The sequence below is a fragment of the Haemaphysalis longicornis genome, unplaced genomic scaffold, assembly GCF_048455015.1.
Source record: "Haemaphysalis longicornis isolate Haplotype H1 unplaced genomic scaffold, Haemaphysalis longicornis Haplotype H1 scaffold_12, whole genome shotgun sequence".
NCBI classification, from domain to species: domain Eukaryota; kingdom Metazoa; phylum Arthropoda; class Arachnida; order Ixodida; family Ixodidae; genus Haemaphysalis; species Haemaphysalis longicornis.
Window position 1 is genome coordinate 38,351,704 of NW_027526225.1, and position 21,131 is coordinate 38,372,834.

A 21,131-nucleotide genomic window follows, 5' to 3' on the forward strand; every position below is an offset into this window, starting at 1 on the left:
CAATATAGCTCAGGCTCTCACGTGAGTATCGACAGACCAGGCGTCTGGCCTATTAGCATTTACTATCACGGGAATGTTTTCTGAAATCCAACCGCGACTCTCCATTTGTAGCCAATTCTTCCTTCTTATCTCGCGCTACAACTGGATGCCAACGGATATGTATCTGCTTTTAAGTTGTGAGCGGGCGAATTAGCCCCCTTCTTGCTCGATTCCTGGCAATCCCCCGCGTGGCTATACGCCATAAGACGTGGAACAACGACAATAACATCACCGCGAGGAGGCAGACCTCGTTGAAAGGCAAGCAAGATAGCTGGAATTGCGGCGCTCCAAGACGCGTCACTGCGTAAAGCCGACCAGACTGTTGGCGACGGCGTTTCGGAAATGACCATGGAGGAACTCATTCGCAAAGCGGAGATACTCGACGGCGAAATAGCGCAAATAAGGCGTGAGATTATGGACGTCACCAAAGAGGTGCAGCTGCAAGGGCAGAAGATCAAGGAGCTCCGCGACACGTTCGCAGGCGACACGAAGCCTCCATACCTGGTGGCTCGCGTGATCGAGTTGCTCGACGTCGACCCCAACGAACATTGCGAAGAAGGCGGTGGCAGCGCAGAACCGGGCACGCAGCGCAAGGGCAAGTGCGTTATCATCAACACCTCCATGCACCAGACCTTTTTTCTGCCACTCGTTGGGTTCGTAGATGCCGAAAAGCTGCTCATCAACGATCTCATCGTCGTCAAGAGGGGCTCCTATATCATCCTGGAGACGCTACCGAAAATATACGATTGGCGCGTCAAGGAGATGAGTGGCCCACGGAGCAGTTCACCAACATCGGTGGTCTGGAAAAACAGATCCAAGAGCTGGTCGAGGCCGTGGGGCTACCACTGACGCAGAATGAGAAGGTCACAAACCTCGGAAAAAATCCTCCAAAAGGATAAATTTGAGGCGCTAAACAACGGGGAACAGAAGAAACACGTTGTTTAGCGCCTGAAAAATATTCAGTATGTTCAACCAACTAGCCCTGATCAAGCTTTTGTTACTCCAAAAGGAGTTCTCCTTTACGGGCATCCCGGAACTGGGAAGACACTCCTGGCTCGAGCCTGCGCTTCGGAAACCCAGTCCACTTTCATCAAACTCGCAGGTCCCCAGCTGGTTCGAATTTCTTTCAGCGACGGAGGCAAGGTGATGAGAGAAGCGCTCGCTCTGGCAAAGGACAAAGCTCCGGCGATCATATTCGTCGACGAGCTGGATGCCATCGGGAGCAAGCGCCTGTACTCGGGTAGGGATGGCGATCGCGAGTTTCGGAATACCATACTCGAGCTTTTCAGCCAGCTGGATGGGACCAGCTCCAGCGACGACATCAAGGTCATTGCATCCACAAGCAGGGTGGACATGCTGCGCCTGGCCCTGCTAAGGTTTGGCAGACGGGGCAGAAAGATTCAGTTGCCGCTCCCCAATGTGGATGCCCGGTAGCGCATCATGCAGGTTCACTCGCGCAACATGAACTACGGCGAGGACGTCAACTTTGAGGAGCTAGCACGCGTGACCCACGACTACAACGGGGCCCAGTGCAAGGCGGTCTGCGTCGAGGCCGGCATGATTGCCCTGGAGCGAGACGGCGAGAGTATTATGCGTGAAGACATCATCATCATCATCATCAGCCTATCTACGCCCACTGCAGGGCAAAGGCCTCTCCCATTATTCTCCAATTACCTCGGTCCTGTGCCAACTGTGGCCAATTTATCCCCGCAAACTTCTTGATCTCATCTGCCCATCTAACTTTCTGCCGCCCCCTGCAACGCTTGCCTTCTCTAGGGATCCACTCTGTTACCCTTAATGACCAGCGGTTATCTTGCCTTCGCATTACATGCCCTGCCCACGTCCATTTCTTCTTCTTAATTTCTACTAATATGTCTTTAACACCAGTTTGCTCCCTGACCCACTCCGCTCTCTTCTTGTCCCTTAATGTTACACCTATCATTTTCCGCTCCATTGCCCGCTGAGTCGTTCTCAATTTAAGTTGAACCCTCTTAGTGAACCTCCAAGTTTCTGCCCCGTAGGTGAGTACCGGTAAGATGCAGCTGTCATACACTTTCTTCTTCAGCGACAATGGTAGGCTGCTATTCATTATCTGATAATGTCTGCCATATGCACCCCACCCCATTCTGATCCTTCTAATTATCTCTGCCTCATGGTTGGGATCTGGGGTCACAACTTGGCCTAAGTATATATATTCGCTTACTACTTCCACTGCCTCGCCATCTATCTCAAACTGCTGTGCTGTCCCGAAGGTATTGATCATTACTTTAGTTTTCTGCATATTAATTTTCAGGCCCACGGTTCTACTCTGTTCGCCCAGTGCGGAAAGCATGCTTTGCAATTCGTCCCCCGAGTTACTTAGCAAGGCAACGTCATCAGCAAATCTGAGGTTACTGACGTATTCTCCATTAACCCTTACTCCCACCTGTTCCCAATCCAACGTTCTGAATACTTCTTGTAAGCATGCTGTGAATAACATTGGAGAGATTGTGTCTCCTTGTCTGACACCCTTCCTTATAGGTATTTTACTGCTCTCCCTATGGAGGATGATGGTAGCTGTAGACCCATTATAGATATCCTCTAGTATTCTTACATAATGCTCATCTACCCCCTGGTTCCGTAATGCCTGAATGACGGCTAGGGTTTCGACCGAGTCAAATGCTTTCTCATAATCTATGAAGGCTATATATAGGGGTTCAGTATACTGAGCGCACTTCTCTATCACCTGATTGATCGTGTGAATATGGTCCATTGTTGAATAACCTTTACGGAACCCTGCTTGTTCTTTAGGTTGACTGAAATCTAAGGTTGCAGAGATTCGGTTAGCGATTACCTTGGTAAATACCTTGTAGACGACTGACAGTAAGCTGATCGGCCTGTAATTTTTCAAGTCCTTCAAGAAGACAACATGGCCACCATTAAAGAGGTGCAAAGCAGGAATAATGTCAATCTTGACTACTACAGCTGATGGGACTGGAACCTTTCCCCCTCTCATTAAAACCATTTGGTCTTTCAGGAGTTGGTTTCTCTACTGTGTTTTTTGCGCTGTAGTTTTCCCCCAAACAGGTGATAAATTGTTTACATGCATTATGTAGCACATTCATAAAGAGATCCTTCATAATGCTCATTTTGGTGCCCACCTGTAAATGGTCCACCCTTTGTGGCATTTACAACAGCAGAAAATGACATCGGCAAGACAGGGTGTAATCCCACGTTCTGTAGCTGCTAGTTGAGCGTCGTCCCCTTTCCACACAAACAACGATCTCGGAGCGGCGCTGGAGCGTGTCACACCTAGGAGTCTCTATTCGCGCTCCTTTGTGCACCATTCGGACTACAGCTTTCCTTTCGTTCTCCTGTTTCCAAGCCATTGAATTGGGTTCGCTGACTACAAAACTATTAATAGTCAATCCCCTTTGATAGACATGCGCCATTTGCTCGGTATTAACGCGGCCATAATTAATTTTAATTGCTCTCGTGGAGTCAGTGGTTATGGTGAGAATTTTCTTTTTGTGCTTGCCCCAACTTATGGCCACAGGAGGGCGGTGGCTGCCCGAATATGTGGCAACAAAATAACTATAAGGCATCAATACAGTCCTGGGAAGCGGCACTGTCCAACTCGAACCTCTCCAGTCAGCGATAACTGCTGGAAAGAACCAAGCTAGGGACTTTCGCCACTCGAGTACTGGAAAAAGGATTCCCCCCTAACTCTACCCCTCCCCGTCCACCTATGTTGCGAATAAAGTTTACTACTACTACTAACAGCCATCATCATCATCAAAATACTAATAACTAGCAGCCGCAGCACTATAATACGGGAGTTACCTCAAGCTTGCTGGGGAAGGCACAATCGGCTGGCTGGAGACATCCCAGAAAAGACTTTCTGCTCATTGACGACAACGGGGCAAAGAAAAAAATATGAAGGTAGCGTTAACGGCTTCGTGAAAGTTGACCTAAAACATTAATTTGCTTTTAGCAGTGAAGGCGGAAACGGTATTTCGAGTTATTGCGATGCTGCAGAATGTGAACGGTGTTGACAGCTTTCATTAATGTACCGAATGTTCGACAGACGCCCCTTCCGTTTAATTAGGATGAAAAGGTCAAGGAAGAGGCTATTTGCGTAGCAAGAGGTACATAAAATCTCAAGCACAAAAGAAAAGAAAAAAGCCAAGTGCGAAAAACTTTTATAAGTTCAAGAAAAGTATGAGTGCAAAAATTCTCGTCAGACATTAGGTTGCCAGCCGGTGATTCGCTACGCCGCCCGATGCTTCAAAATGGCTGGCGCTTCTCAAAGAACGCTTGGTTGCTGCTGCACTACTTCCATACCGTGAGCTCGTGCACCGTCCACATTTCCATTCGCTTTCCCAGCTTCTGCCCGAGCGTTCCGAGGAAGTGGCGATCATTGCGCCAACAACCCCTCACAGGCAACTTGCCAAAAAGAACAGCGGCTGGTGACTGATGTGCGCATTGGCCGGGTTGCACTAGCGTCGAAATGGACGCCCGCGATCCGCACTGGCCAGGCAGCAGTCGTAACGCGCGTGAGGCCTCCGCCGTCCCAAGGCGTGCTTAAGGTCGCACGCGTACACGGCGTCGCCACCGTCGTTGGGACTCGGGTTGAAGCTGCGACTGCGAGCGAGATCGGGAACGTGAGGTCGTCGTGGTGGAGCCATGGTTTCGCATTGCAGAAGAGGCCCCACTTGGCCGCTGCTCCTTGGCATCGTTCCACGACAGGTTCGCGCAGATGGAGAAGCGGATGCGGCCGTGGCACGTACTTCTGTGTGTTGACACGCTGGTACCGCCGAGTGACGGAGGCCCCTGCAATCGGGTGCTGGTTGTCACCAGCGCGAATCGGCAAGAGCAACCGAGACACGACGGGGTACTGTCGTCCGCTTTCGGGGAACGTTGGGACCCCGTGAGGGGCAGCCACTCCGGTGTTTCCGTGCTCCTACTGTTTTTCCTTCTGCGCCGAAACACACGCGATTTCGTTCTGGACGTTGGGGAGCTTTTCTCTGGCTGAGGAATTAAGCATAGGAAGAGTGACGTACTCTTTTGGGGGCCACAACTGCTCACTTGTCCATGTTGAACCGCCGATGATGTCAGTGAACGAGCCACTCCATCGGTGGTTCCAGCTTTTAGATCCTCCAGTCGCGTGGTCTTCGCAAATTGACCTTGCCCAAGGTCCCCGGCCGTAAAGAGCTCTCGTTGGGGGCTGTATTTCGAAAACCACCAGATCGGAGGGTTGGAATGGAACTGCATTCGAGGGAGGCCGCTCGCGCTTGCCGGCCCGTTCTCGGGTGATGACGACGATGACGACGATGATGATAAGGATAAGTACCCATGTGAGTATTATGAACTTGAATTAAACTGCACTTTATTTCGCTATCCGGATTTTAAAATTGATGATTGAGCAATTTTGTAGTTTCTCATTTCATGTGAAGAAGCGCGTACTCTTTTTTTTATAAGTTGGGACATCTGGATCTCTTTTCATCTTCTTTGTCTTCCTCCCTAAAGTTTCTGTTCTCTTCTATCGCTTATTCTGAGGCGTGTGGAGTTGACCGCAAACGGCAAAGAAACTCTTTGCTTTGAATGAACGGCCCTATTGCTGTCGCTCCTTCTTCTTCTCGTAGCTTTATTCTGACTGCCTTGCTCGCAGTGTGCGGACTGACGTATGGTTCGAAACTACACGTCACCACCACCGTCATTATCAGTGTGCAAGGGTGGTCTGGCACGAGCCGTGACGTACTACTAACAATCCATAGAGTTTCATACTAATATATACTAGAGGAAAATCTGGCGCTATTGTCTAGGGGAGCCGCGCTTTGGCAAACGTTCCGTCATGTACCGGGAAGGCACGTTCCACTTGTCCTTTGCCTGGCTCATGAACAGGCTGAAAATTGGGCTCTGGCTACAAAAAAAGCAACAGTACTAGTGTAAAGGTTCACCAAATTAAATTTGTCTGGGTATTATAAAATTGAACTTCTTAAAAGAACAATTTGCCAGTGATTATGTAGAAGCTTCAGGCACGATGAACAAAAAAATGTTTCCCTTTTTTGTTGCTTTTGGCTTCGAGACAAAAAAGAAACCATATGGCTAGATCAGCCGAGTAGGAGAGGAACGTCGCTAGCGGCAATAGCACCGCCCACGGCGGCGTGCGACTGCAGCAACAGATTTCCCTCTAGAATAGGATATTAGTATGAAACTCTATGTAACACGCTACTGCTTGATTCGTCCCCCACATTGGTACATGCCATCATTAAAGGAGCACGAGCAACCACGAACGAGTTCAATTTTAACCGTGGGCCTTCAAGATTGCTCAAACTGGGCGACCATCGGGAGCTGTTTGAGCTTGTAAGGAAGCGTTCACTACAGCTATTTATGAAGCCAACAGACTTCCAGGCTCCAGACGGATAAACCTTGCGGATGGAGAGAAAATAAAACGTTGTATTGCAGTTTCGGTTTTTGTCTCCAAGGGGGTGATGCCTTCACTCCGGGGATCCCCTGTCCTGGACACCTCCGTCTATCACCATTTGCTGATGAGCCCGTTCGGAGCTCGTGAATGCTGCCTCCCAAAGCGTACGTCCTTGGTTGTTTTGGTGGGGGAATGTCATATGCAGGGGCATTCCCACGTTTCGAGGCAAGCGTAGTCAGGAAGGGGAAGGGGGGGGGGGGGGGGGGGTTGGTGTCAAAGCACCCCACTGTCACAAACTCGTGCGTACGACGTCTAAAAGTATCTTATAAATTTTTCATTTTATTGTACAGCGCCTAACTCTTCTTCAGTCGTCCGATTCATTCAGTTCGGTTCTATTCGCCCCGAGACAAGGCTGGAACTTTCGCGAACGAAGAGGCGGTAACACGACCAGTAGCCGGCTCGCCGGCAAGCCAATACCAAAATAAAAAGCTCCGCCGCTCAACTTACACCGAAGCTTCGAGCCCTCTCGAGGAGGCACGGGTGGCCTTGCCAGTGCTAAAGAGCGTCGATGATTCTAGAAGGGAGAAGAGGGAAGTTATTCGCTGACGGCGGCGGGCGCGTTGTGTGTTGTGCTCCCTCTCTCTGCGCCGGCTCGGTTATGAAAAGAGAAGCCGCGCCTAAGCAAGCCAGCTACGTTTGGACGTCGTGATTGACAACGGCACTTGCCAGTTTGTACATCACACCATCGGCGACCCGCGCCCTGGAGGACTCCAACGTGCTCCCGGGCCTCGAATCACCGTGATCGTCTCGGACGGCCTGGCCCACAACGAAGCCGCGCTTCCCAGGTAGCCGAATCGCCTCCGACAGCGGTGCATCGTCCGGTCCGGTCGGTGAATATGCTGGGATTCTGTCTCTCATATGCATCGAACTGTTCGTTTTTTTTGTTAACTACTCAGCTTCGTAATATTCATTTGTTAGCGCTCCTGATTGTATAATTTTCCCTGATATTGAACTGTTTCTTGATCTAGAGAATTCGATCTAAATTGTCTGTCACTATCAATTCATTACCTCGTGCTTGTACAGTACTTCGCCTGTATAAATATAAGTCGTTGCGTGGTTTTCGTTCAAGGCTCTTGCTCATTCTTGCCACTCTGGTCGGCGAACGCCGCACATCAGACGGCCACCTCCTTTGTCACCTGTGCCCTGTGGATTCGGTGGGGTTTGTGGGCTCTCTGGAGTCGACTCCCCTTATCTTCCGACAGTGCACCCGATTAAGGAAACGGGTGACACGCACAAAATTTTCTGAGCGGTGTTTTTTAACAAGAACGTGTTTTATTCCGGGATTCATGAACATTTCAGTTACGTCCTATTCGTCACGGAAGTGACGCCAGTACAACGAAGCAAGCAGTCTTTAAAGGCCGCATCCGTGCACACAGATTCTTCTTGCGGGGAAGGAACATTTAGTACTAAGGAGTACGTTATATTTGGGATATTTTGTTTTTGGGTTTTATATTTTAACACGAAAGTGTTTTATGCCGGGATACATCGACTTCACTGACGTTATATCCGTCCCGGAATTGACATCAGTGCACCTTTGCCGAAGCGAACCGCCAGCATGACGTCGCTCGCCAAGCACATCCACAAGACAGCCGCCTAACCAGCATGTAAGATGTTACGCGGGAAATCATGCAGAAAGTCTACACAGGTAACGGTTTAGGAATGACGCTAACAGGGAGATTTAAATTGACATTTTTGGCCAACGCATTTTCATAACTCGCCTGCAATCATTAGCGACGGCTAAGTTCAAGGTGTTGCTCCCGCCTTCGCATGTAATCACGAAACTTATTTAAACCTTCTATATAGAAATGAATCCGTGTCACAATGTATACATAACCAACTAAATTTGCTGTCAAAGTCTCACTGTGCTGGTCGCAACCAACGCCGTTAAGGTGTTTGTTGTGAATAAGGGCTGCAGCACATTCATAACGCTGTCATGCTGGAGCTCCTTGTCGCTGAAGCAACCGGTAAAAACGTCCTAGAGATCGCTGATAAACTTTAAAAATGCACGAATGGATTGAGAAGTCCCCCAAAATTACAAGAGGTAGTAAATACAGCGGCATCTTCCTCTGGCATGCAGGAAGCAGTAGATGGTCCTGCAGACTTATTTTGGCACTTCGTTTTCAGTACACACTTACTGACCAAGTGCCTGCGACACAGTACGTTAATAAAATAAGAAAGCCCACTAACGACAGTACAAGCACCAACGTTAGGGGTATCTCAGAAGAAGGCTCTTAATATTTTCGTTCCGAATAGGAACGTAAAAAAATAGCAAACTTTTTTCAGCCTATAGAATGTGCGCCCCGCCGCTTTTGCTTCACGTGCAGAGTCAAGAAGGGCAAGGGAAAACATTCCTGGTGCCTATCCGTCAAATTACTTCCTCGTTAACTCGAACTCATGCTATCTCAGAATATCTTCTCGAAACTTTTTCTTACCGTGTGTTTACCTCCCATAGGTAATACACATTTGCCCGCTTTATCTCGAAACGTTTTTTTTTTTTGGAGGACCACGGATATATTGAAATACTGCCAGAGAGGACACAAGGCAAAGTCCGCTACAGGCAGCTGATAAGGTCCCCGTTCGAATGCTTTCTCCCACTACGCACCGAACGCGGCCGTGAATTTCAAGTTTAATTACGCGGACTACGCGTCCCCGTTACCGGGATGCTGTCTGGCGCGTACATCATTGAGATAGCTGTGGACGACGTAGCTGATCATGCGGAGGAGGAGGAGCTCCCAGAAGTGACTACGACGGCAGATACAACATACAACAACGGCCGATACAACATAGATGCTGCGTCGGCTTCGTAGCAAGGTAGAATGTAGCGGTGGCGACCACCAATTCATACGATGCATGGAGAAGCTCGAGTAGGCTTTTCTGGTATGCAGATGCGAACGCGACACAGCCGAGCACAACACAGTTCTTTCTTCTGCAATAATAAAAATTTCTTCTTCCTGCGAATTATTTTTCCTTTATAACAAAATCTTCTCGGTGCACTATTTTTTTTAGAAGCACTAGCTGCTATTTCAGGGACCTAGCCACAAATTTCCTGCATTTGACTTAACTCGAAACTCTGCGCTTTTCTCAAAATTTTCAGCTAATTTTACGACTTTGAGTTAACGAGAGATTACTGTAGATCAACAACGTTCTCAGAATACACATCAAAACATGAGAAAGTATTTGGGGGGGGGGGGAGGGGGGTTAGATAAATGTTGGGTCGTACTAGTTTAAAGTTTGATCAAGCTGAGTCATAATGGTTTGCGTCTACTTTCTAAATCACCAAAGTAGATTTAGCTGACCGAAGGTGCGGGTTTGATTACCGGCCGCGGCAGCCGCTCTTGTGATGGAGGATAAAAGCGAAAAACGCTCGTGTCTTCGATATTTTGCTAATGATCCCCATATGGTCAAAATTAATCCGGAGCCCTCCACTACCGCTTGCCTCATCGCCTGTGTAGCACGAGAGCGTTAAACCTCATAATCCAAACTAAATCAGCTGATCAAGCGCAAAACACCGTAGCGAGCAAAGCAAATCTTGCCGCGCGCAGGTGCCGGGGAGCGTCGGCTGTTCAGTTGTCGGCGACAGCAGCGCCGCCGCTATACCGTTTTTATTTTCGGTGCGAAAGTCGACCCGGCGGAGCAATGGGAAAGGCCGCCGCTCGGGCCACTCTAAAACTTCTAGTACACTCTAATAGGGGCTCGGGCAGTGTTTTAAATGCAGAGAATTTCAGTAACTCACGATGTCACCCGCGTTGACGTCCGTAGTCGTAGTCCGCACTCCTCCCCCTACACTATACAAAAGAAAATGCTATCCGGCGCCAGGTTTCGATCCCTCGACCCTGCGGGCGGAACGCAATGTACATGGTGCTCTACCCACTGCGCCACAAAGCCAACACAGAATGTGACGCTACGAACGCGCCTTATATCGTTGACTCATTCAAATTACTGCTGACGAGCGCTCTCTCGTCAATAGTTGCCACAAGTGCAACAACATTAACGTAACGCAAACTACTTAACGTCGTGCGCCCCCGGAAATGCTCTGCATTTGATCGTGCCCCTCGCGAGGGGGATGTTTCGCACTTGATCGCACTTCCACTGCTCTCTGCGCATGCGCCCCGTCGCTATAGCAACGGAGGCGTGTCGTCTGCTTCCAGGACGCCGCGGCGCCAAATTGAAGCGGGTGGTGAGCGGTGGTGCCGCACGCCGCTCGTCGAAACGCGCCGTCGGAAGTGAGAAACGTCGTCGCCACATCTACGATCGAGATAAATAAATGCAAACGTAAAGCGCCAGACATTCGGCGCATTTACCTCATCCTAGCCATTTCATCTCTCTCTCTCTTCTTTTCCTAAATCTCAAACTCAGTCATGATTGTAATGAATAAAACCGGCAGTTTCCTTTTTTAGATCAGCCCGGCCCTACGGTCACCCATCCAGACAAAAAAAAAAAGCCGGGATTACGATTCAGAGCTCATGCTACAACTTACCTTCAATCATTGCGAATAACAGGCGCTCGGCTGATGTCGGGGAACTTTGGCTTGGAGCTGACGCGTCCGATACGGAGGCCGCCATTTGTTGAGACACCTTGGCCGGCCTGGCTGTTTGCAGTTGCCGTTTTGGCCGCGCCGCGGCGCCACGGTCGCGTGCTACTCCAAGATCGGGTACGCGTTCGGTTGGGGAGCGGTGACTCTTGCTCGGATTTGGGGAAGGGCCACATCGGCGTACTCCGAGTCGGAGTATCACAGAGCGACCACCCGAATACAGCATTAGTGTGTAGGGATTCACTCCGTCACCCTTAAAGGGACACAGAAAAGCTTTGTGAAGGTGGCAATCAAATGCATTCAGGTGGTACAACACATAACGGGGGATTTTTGGTTCTCTTTCGCTTCTTTTCGCCTTTCCGGGCCCTAAAAAAACTTGTTATGGTGACGTCTATAAGCAACGAGTACGTTCAGGTCCCTTAAAAAGCAGCTGAGTCTTCGTGGAGTACGCGATCGCCTGCAAGAGCTACCCGGGGACGCGGTTCTGCGCGCTTCGTCGCCGCTTTTCTGGGCGTCGTCGACGGTAGCGGCATGTCACCCCTGTAAACCTCCAAATACGTCAGGCACAAATGAATTTTACTGTCGCCTCGTTTAGACCTGATACTGGCGCAGTGAGAGGTTGGCTTCGTCTTGCAGCGTGGACAACGAATGCGGCTTCGTTTCGAATATATACGTCGCAGAAAAGAAATGTTTTGGGGTGTGATAACCCAATCCCGGACAACAACTTATGCCTGTTAGAAGAATATAAACCATGTGAAAGTGTTAAGTATATTCCAAGGCTATGCGTCGTTAAATATGTCCCCACACACGCCTTATAGCAAGAACCAAGTAAAGTTCATGAAACCACGAAAAAATAAATGCTGTGCAAGTCCCGAAGAAACAGAATAGCTCTAAAGGAAATGAAAAAAAAAAATCCAGTGCAGCTTCTGACATGCTAAAGACGTTCGTCGAAACTTAAGACAGGTAGGGCTCACTAGACCAACTATACGCAAATGCACTGTTCTTTCGCAAGACATAGGCAGGGGTAGAGGAGGAGGACGCTGTGTACAAATGCGCATGCGCAGCAAAATCAAGAAATGAACGTTTTATAATCCCACACACAAACCTCACGTTCACTTTACTTTTGTTTTTCAACTTCAGCGAACAGCTGATCGTTCGGCGAACACATTTCTGGAAGTATACAGGGTAAACAGTTCACAAGCGATGAAAGGTGTCGTTGGAAGAGTGTGGTATGTGGTAAGGCCCTCTGATTTCAGTTTGTGCTTTATTCTGCAGGCTCCCTGTGCCATATGACAATATTTCGAAGAGGCATTTAGTCGCGGACACCGATTATATTCTAAGCCCGTCTGCTCACTGATCGCAGATGATACATTAGCAGATGAATGTTTGCGGGCGCTCACCTCACGACAAGACGATTCTTTATCGTGCGATGATCTCCGAGCATAATTCTGCATCATCCATCGTACTTTCATTGAATATTCCCGAAATTAACACACACTGGCTTGTAAATGGTGGTTCTCAATATCAGAGGTATAATATTGGCAAACGTAACTGGCGGGCTGTCAGGTATGAGTGCTCCGCTGATTATGTAAGCGCACAAAACCGATTTACATCGTAGTGTACATCCGTAGCGTGAATATCTGAGGAAACCGTGGTTACATTTCAGGGCAGTGTAACTACAATCAGCTCCATGCATACACCGGTTCCGCGACGCTGGCCTGTGACCCGCACCTGCGGTTATACAGACCGAATATACCACACTAAGATCGTGTCAGAAACATGTACACTCTCGTAAACACACCCCATTTGCGAACAGAGTGACTGCTCCACATAAACATGAATTTACAATCCCTCAAACGGTAAATCTCAATCGTGAACGGGCCGCAAAAGCAACGGTGACAGTGGGGAGCGGGATGGAGACTCCCGCGGCTGCTTTCGAAATGGGCCGCTAGGGGGATTTCAGTGGCCCCCCTACAGGCCGCGCTCGAGGCGTAAAGCAGACTAAGGAACACCAAGGGAAAAGCAAAACTGAAACCACATGTGAGTCGAAATGCAAGTGCGAAATAGAAGCTCGGTGCTCTTGAAGCAAGAACAGGTACGAATCAGTACCGCACGAAAGCGTCAACCCGTGCGAATGTACTATTTGTTTGTTTTTTCAACCCATTTGGCCAACCAAGCAGACCGCGTGTGTCGTGCTTTAGTGATCGAGGCCAGCGTGCGGATACTGTTTCTTCATTGTTTGCTAATGTTTCTGTCGCATTTTGTCAGCCGCGGAAACAGCATGGTGCGTTAGGCAGGCCGACGTACGCACATATCAGTTTTTTTTGTTAATTTGATCACGCTAGAGCACTGCGCAAGCCACAATTCATAGGCCCGGCCCGAACCCGACAAATTTTTAAATATAAGCCCGAGCCCCGCCCGTACCCGGCAAAATTTAATAAAATAAACCTGAGCCCGTCGGACTGTTTTGAAATATCAGCCCGCGTTCGAAAGACTATAAACATGAGTCCGAAAAAAATTGGCCTTTTCAACCTGAAAACGTAACCATAGAGCGAGTATATTGGACTTACAATTTTGATACTTGGACCGAGCTTTGTAAATATATATCCGGAGACAGCAAAAGGAATTTTGGAGAATATCGACGAAATATATTTTTAACAAAGCCCCAGTGACTTCGCACTTAGATTTATTTTTCATTTAACCTAATTCAATCAGCTAACTTTTTGGTATCAACAATCACGAATTTGTGGCACATGAATGCCGGGCTTCAGACACTGCATGCATGCGCCCGGGCCAGCACGGCACGAAAAAAAATGTTTGAAGGCCGAGCCCCGCTCGGTCTCGAGAAAATGCGTCCCACCTTGCCCGGGCCATTTCAGTGCACTAATCCACACAATAGACACGATATGCTTTTAGTAACTTCACTCAAGGCAGCAAAAACGATCAATATTCAAAACTGTAATTCTCAGAAAACCACAATATGGCTCACTTTATAACGGGATCACTTTAAAACTGTACAGTTCAGTGGTACGCTGGCCATTCATTAACATAAAACAATTACCATATTACGACTGCACAACTTCATTAAAAGTGCTGCCCACGTCTTGCAGACGCAAGATATGAAACAGTTAGGAATTCAACAAATAAAAGCACGTTAAAAGATATCGCGAATATAAAATCTTTGTAGCAATCACATAAATTTATTAGGTGTATAACCCCACCACACGCTATTGCACTATCCTTTCAAACCGCATGGGCCATGACCCTTCAGAAATAAGAGACCGCCGCAAGCATATGTCCTCTCTAAATTACAAACACAAAAAGCCCCAAGAACATTTAAAGATCAGCGTAGTGCAAGCTAGGCTGTTCTTGCAATTACACGCACAAAAATATCATGTGCAGCGGCTTAAGAAACATCAAAACCGAGCGTGAACCACTCAACAGCAGCATAGCGCCAAGGCGCGCCGCCTCTGGATCTCCTCGGGCGGGGCACACCAGCGCCACGCGCGGCGGTTAACATGTTCGGCTTCAAGAGCGCTATGGGGAGAAGGCGGCACTTTTTCCACTATCCAAGTATTATAGTTCACTATACGCCTCGAGCGCGGCCTGTAGGGGCGCCACTGAAATCCCCCTAGCGGCCCGTTTCGAAAGCAGGCGCGGGAGTCTCCGTCCCGCTCCCCACTGCCTCCGCTGCTTTTGCGACATGTTTGCGGGCGTTGGAAATTTATAGTTATGTGGAGCAGTCACGCTGTTCGCAAATGGGGTGTGATTACAAGAGTGTACATGTTTCTGACGCGATCTTAGTGTGGTATATTCGGTCTGGTGTGTGTCACAGGCCAGCGTCGCGGAACCGGCGTATGCATGAACCTGATTGTAGTTGCACTGCCATAAATTTACTAGCAGTGTCTCCGTAACCACCGGTTCCTCGGATGTTCATGCTACGGGTATACACTACGATGTAAATCAGTTTTGTGCGCTTACATATTCATCGGAACACTTATACCTGACAGCACGCCAGTTACTTTTGCCAATAATATACCTCAGATATTGATCACCACCATTTACAAGCCAGTGCCTGTTAATTTCGGGAATATTCAGCGTAAGTACGATGGATATCAGAATTATACTCGGGGATCAGCACACGACAGAGTCGTCTTGTCGTGAGGTGAGCGCCGGCAAATATTCATCCGCTACATATATCCTCTGCAAGCAGCGCGCAGACGGGCTTAGAATATATTCGGCATCCGCGACTAAACTATTCTTCGAAATACCGTCACATGGCACAGGGAGCCTGAAGAATAAAGCACAAACTGAAATCAGAGGGCCTTATTTAATACCACACTCTTCTAACTGCACCTTTCATCGCTTGTGAACTGCCTCCCCTATATACTTCCAAAAATGCGTCCGCCGAACGATCAGCTGTTCGTTGAAGTCGAAAAACAAAACGACTGTGAACGCGAGATTTGTGTGTGTGATTACTAAAACGTTCATTGCTTGATTCCGCTCTGCATTTGTTCACAGCGTCCCCCTCCCCTACCGTCCCACCTATGTCTCGCGAAATAGCAGTGCATTTCGCATATAGTACGTTGGTCTGGTGAACCCTACCTGGCTTAAGTTTCGACGAACGTCTTTAGCATGTAAGAAGCTGACTTTTTTTTTCATTGCCGTTAGAACTATTATGTTTCTTGCGCACTTGCACAGCATGTATTTTTCCGTGGTTTCATATTAGATTGCCTTGGTTCTTGCTATAAGGCGTGTGTGGGCACATATTTAACGAATCACTTAACATTTTCGTATGGTTTATATTCTTATAAAAGGCATAAGTTATTGTCCGGGATTGGCTAATCACATCCCCGAAACACATTTTTCTGCGACGTATATATTCGAAACGAAGCCGCATTCGTTGCCCACGCTGCAAAATGAATCCAACCTCTCACTGTGCCAGTATCAGGTCTAAACGAGGTGACAGTAGAATTCATTTGTACTTGACGTATTTGGAGGTGACAGGGGTGATATGCTGCTACCGTCGCCGACGCCCGGAAGAGCGGTGACGATGCGCGCAGAACCGCGTCCCTGGGTAGCTCTTTCAGGCGATCGCGTGCTCTACGAAGACGCAGCTGCTTTTTAAAGGAGTACTGACACGAAATTTCAAAGCTGAGATAACTATGTAAAACGCTTCCTTTTTATCAGGAGATACCTCCCAGCAAGTTTCAGCAGCAACCGTTCAGCGAAACATATTTAAAATCCATTTTAATTTCCGCCCGCACGAGAAAGCCCAGAGCGGGCCGACGTGACATCATCTGCTACGTGCCCCAAACTGCCGACGTCGGGGCTCCCGTGACGAAGCCGACGCGCTGGCTGTGGTTGGCGCGCGCTGCTCGGGCGTGTGTACACGTCATGGTTTTGGGACTGACGTCATGCTGCCCGGGCCTGTGGGGACGGCGAAAACCTCGGCCGGTCTGGGCGCGCGCGTGCGCTCGCTCGCGCGCGCTTCCAGAGAGGCAGCGATACGGCAAGAATGGTGACGTCATGTTATACATGCTGTCATGGCGGCCGCTCGGCGTTTTTCAGTCGAAACCGAAACTGGCACGAATAAACGACGCCGTAAATGAATGTTTACGCTGCGCTCGACCGTCTAATCTGTCATTCTATGATTAGTGGGCTGGTAGGCACGCATAGCAGCGAAAAAAACGTAACATAAAAATTTCGTGTCAGTACTCCTTTAAGTGACCTAAACGTACTCTTTGCTTATAGACGTCACCGTAACAAGTTTTTTGTAGGGCGCGGAAAGGCAAAAGAAGCGAAACAGAACCAAAACACTGCACGAGCCCCTATCAGCCACGCAGCGCACATCTCGTCAACGCCGCGGAGAAGCGGCGGCAGGCGGCGCAGCGATCGCGAAGCTCGTAAGGTCCCTAAAATAACTAAGGTAGCGCCAACTGCTCCCTCCTTCTCCACTGCCCTCCTCTTTATTCTCTCCCCTCACCCGCGGCGTCGCTGTCCCTTTAACTGCGCGGCGGGGCCGCCATTTTTGTTGGCCTCCTCAGACCGGACGCCCTCGCAACGCTTCGGGCCGCTCGCTGCAGTTTTTCGTGCAGTTTGATCTTGTTTTCGCACCGCAATCGCTCTTTGGTAGCATTAATAGTATTTCTAGAGCCCCGTTTTACCAACACGCATTAAAGGAGTACTGACACGAAATTTTTATGTTACGTTTTTTTCGCTGCTATGCGTGCCTACCAGCCCACTAATCATAGAATGACAGATTAGACGGTCGAGCGCAGCGTAAACATTCATTTACGGCGTCGTTTATTCGTGCCAGTTTCGGTTTCGACAAAAAAACGCCGAGCGGCCGCCATGACAGCATGTATCACATGGCGTCACCATTCTTGCCGTATCGCTGGCTCTCTGGAAGCGCGCGCGAGCGAGCGCACGCGCGCGCCCAGACCGGTCAAGGTCTTCGCCGTCCCCACAGGCCCGGGCAGCATGACGTCAGTCCCAAAACCATGACGTGTACACACGCCCGAGCAGCGCGCGCCAACCAGAGCCAGCGCGTCGGCTTCGTCACGGGAGCCCCGACATCGACAGTTTGGGGCACGTAGCAGATGATGTCACGTCGACCCGCTCTGGCCTTTCTCGTGCGGGTGAAGATTAAAATGGATTTTAAATATGTTTCGCTGAACGGTTGCTGTTGAAACTTGCTGGGAGATATCTCCTGATAAAAAGGAAACGTTTTACATGGTTATCTCAGCTTTGAAATTTCGTGTCAGTACTCCTTTAAGTGAGACTGTGTTGTTGTATATTTTTGTCTAGAAGGGGATATTTGCGTGGTGGATGCTGCGGGCGCATACTGACAGCGCGGTGTTTGTTTACGTGTGCGGCATGCTCAGGATAGTTCGTGAACGCGAAATGATCGAACGTGGACGTTTCAAAGTGCTCTGTTACAGTAATTCCGTTCTTGCATTTGCGTGATTAAGTTGTGGTCGTGCAAGCGCTGCACAGAGGGCTTGCGCATGGTTCGCGGTGACCTTGATTCGCGGCAGTTCCAGCGCTGCGCTGGCTTTTTAAGTGCGAATGCACTTTATAAGCGACCCGAAACCTTCCACCGCCGGCGGCGGCGGCGTCTGCAGTCCTCCTCTCCCTAGCAACGGCGTGGAGCGGAGAGGAGCGTCGGTAGCAACGGCGCGGTGACGTCACTTCACCACGTGACCGCGCTCGCTCCGCCTCCTCGCCGTGGCTGCGCGGGTGCGCGCCGCTCCCCGCACCGCTCATCGCGCCGTGACGTCATGGTATGACGTCACAGCGCGCCTCCTCTCCCCAGCAGCTGCCGCGCGCCTCTCTCTCCACCGTGACGTCACACTCTCTCCTCTCCCCCTCGCTCGGCTGCAGCTGCCGTGCGCCGCTGTCCCTCTCCCCTTGCGCTCGCCTCCTCTCTCAGCCACCTGGCTCGGCGCGCTCGGCGCGGCGTACCCCCCTATATATGCAGCGATAAACTGCCAAACCTCCGTGGGTCGGCTCGCGCGCGCTCACGGGCGAATGCCAACGGATTTTAACTTTACTCCCCCTCATAGCATCAGCCCGTGCATTCGCACTTAACCATGTTCACCCTCGGGGAAATGCTTGGGAGTTTTTTTGCGTTCGCGTTTTTTGCGTTAGTTGTAGATCATTAGGCAGCGCTCAGTATGCTCCCCGCATTAGCTACTGACATTCATGCCACCTTTATTCCGTGCACTTTGCGGTGCTTTGACGCTGTTGCAAAATATATGTCACCTTCACGTCGTTATAGGCTGCTGTCAGGGTCAAAGTTCTCGCGTCTCCTCGTTGGCCTCGCCCATGACGGCTGTACTTTTGGCAGTGCGTCCGTGGCATAGCAATGTTCGTGCGATTGGCGTTCACAATTACTTCGAGTAAGGCCCTTTGGGGCATATCTGGAAAAGGCTGGCACAAAGAACGCGCAGTTAAAGAATGCGCTCAGCTTACAATTAGCTGTAGCGCCCAATTCTATAATAACTACCGTATTCCAAGGCCAGAAGCGCGCTAACAAGCGCAATTGAGAATCCTTTTCATGCTGTACAGCTAACATTGATTCATGTGTGGGCTTTGATAAATTACAGCTTGCTACAGCCGAGCTGGCCGTGACTGCACTGACCTTATTCGAGCAGCCGAAGGCACAACAACTCGGCATCGCGAAGCTACATAAAGTGACGCCGACGCGACACTTGTTTTAAACGAGCAGCTGACTCTTCGGTTGTTATACGCTGGCGGCTTCAAAGGCCTGCTCCGAGGCAGCTGAGCCTAAAATGGCGAATTTAAATGGACAGTGGCGGCGAAGAGAAGAAAAAACAAACAACGCGGGGACGAGGTATACGTCACTGGCCGTTGGCCAATGGCGCGCGGCGTTCGCCGGCGAAAAAGAAAATGGCAAAAAACGAAGGAGGAAAGGAGCGCGGGCGAGAGCGAAAGGCGGCGAGACCTAAAGATGGCGCTACCTTAGTAATTTCAGGGACCTTAGAAGCTCGAGGTGTATGGCGCTACGGCAAGAATGGTGGCGTTACGTGGTACCTCCTGTCATGGCGGCGGCTCGGCGTTCGTTTCGTCGAAACCGAAACTGACATGAATAAACGACGCCATAAATGAAGTTCAGTAAAGCTTGAGAGAGAGAGAGAACCACTTTATTTTACGGCTGGGTCAGGGGGAGGAGGTGGCGGTGGCCCAGAGGGTTTCCGCGACCTGTTGGGCCCTGGAGACGAGGGTGGTCTGGGTCTCCAGGGTCGAGCTCCGCAGGGCCTGCTCCCAGTGGGTGGGTGTGGGGAAAGGGGGAAAAGGGGAGCGCGGGCAGTCACAGAGAGAGTGTAGTTGAGAGTCCCGGGCACCGCAGAGTGGGCAGAGTGAGGAGGGGAACAGGGAAGGGTGTGAGTGGGAGAGGGAGGCTCTGCAGGGGAAGGAGTGCGTTTGGAGGAGGCGCCAGGTTCTGGCCTCCTCCTGTGTGAGGCTGGGGTGCGGGGGGGGGGGGGGATAGTGGCGGCGGAGGAGGCGGTAATGTTGTGTGATTTCCCTGTACGAGATGAGAATGTCCCGGGAGCTGGGAAGGCCGTGGTTGGTCTCCAACGAAGGGCCTGCTCGGGTGGTCATAGCTCGAGCTTCTCGGTTGGCCGCCTCGTTGGCACCTATTCCCGTATGGGCGGGGACCCACAACAAGACCACGGGGTGAGGAGGGGGTTTTCGGGGTAGAATTTGGAGGGCAATTTTGGATATCCGGCCAGCTTGGAAATTTCTGATTGCGGATTGTGAATCTGACAGGATGGTGTCTGGACAGGGGTCTTGGGCTAGGGCGAGGGATATGGCCGCCTCCTCCACCGCTGTGGCTGAACTCGTGAGGACAGTGAGGGAGTCCTTAGGTGTTCTATCCTCGGAGAGCGCTACTATGGAGAATGCAGCTCGGGAGGGGTAGCTAGCAGCGTCTACGTAGATGGTATGAGGTGAGGGGGTGTGCAGGCGTTGCAGGTTCGCTGCGCGTGCAGCACGTCTGGCCGCATGTAATGTGGGGTGAGAGTTGCGAGGTAGTGGCTTAATTCTTATGAGTTGGCGAAATTCTCTAGGGATGGGGACGGAGGATGGGGGGAGGACAGGGGTTGAGATGGAGAGTCGAGCGAGTATGGAACGCCCAGTGTGGGTGCGGGCCAGTCGGTGGATTTGGGCCGTGCGGTGGGCTTCGATGAGTTCAGACGTGGTGTTATGTACACCAAGCTGAAGGAGGCGGTCGGTAGGGGCATTTGGTGGAAGTAAAAGAGCAGCCCTATAGACTTTGCGGAGAAGGCAGTCCGATTTGGCTTTGTCTGATACGGTGAGCCTGCTGTATGGGAGGTGGTACGTGAACCTACTAATTACGAAAGCATGGAGCAGCCGAAGTCGCTCGGGCTCCGTGAGGCCGTGGTGCCGAGATGTAATACGTCTGAGGAGTCCTATGGTCTGAAGTGTATGTGAGCGGAGTCGTTGAAAGGTGAGCGTATTGCCGCGGTTAGCTTGTATAGTGATGCCAAGTATACGTATGGAGGGGACGATAGGCACTCGTGTGTTGTCAATCCAGACGGTGATGGG

General features: G+C 50.3%; 1 pseudogene; it reads left to right on the top strand.

The window, feature by feature from the left end:
- Window positions 1-381: 381 nt before the first annotated feature.
- Window positions 382-3,007, top strand: LOC144161924 (26S proteasome regulatory subunit 6A-A-like; annotated as a pseudogene).
- The last annotated feature ends 18,124 nt before the right edge of the window (window positions 3,008-21,131 follow it).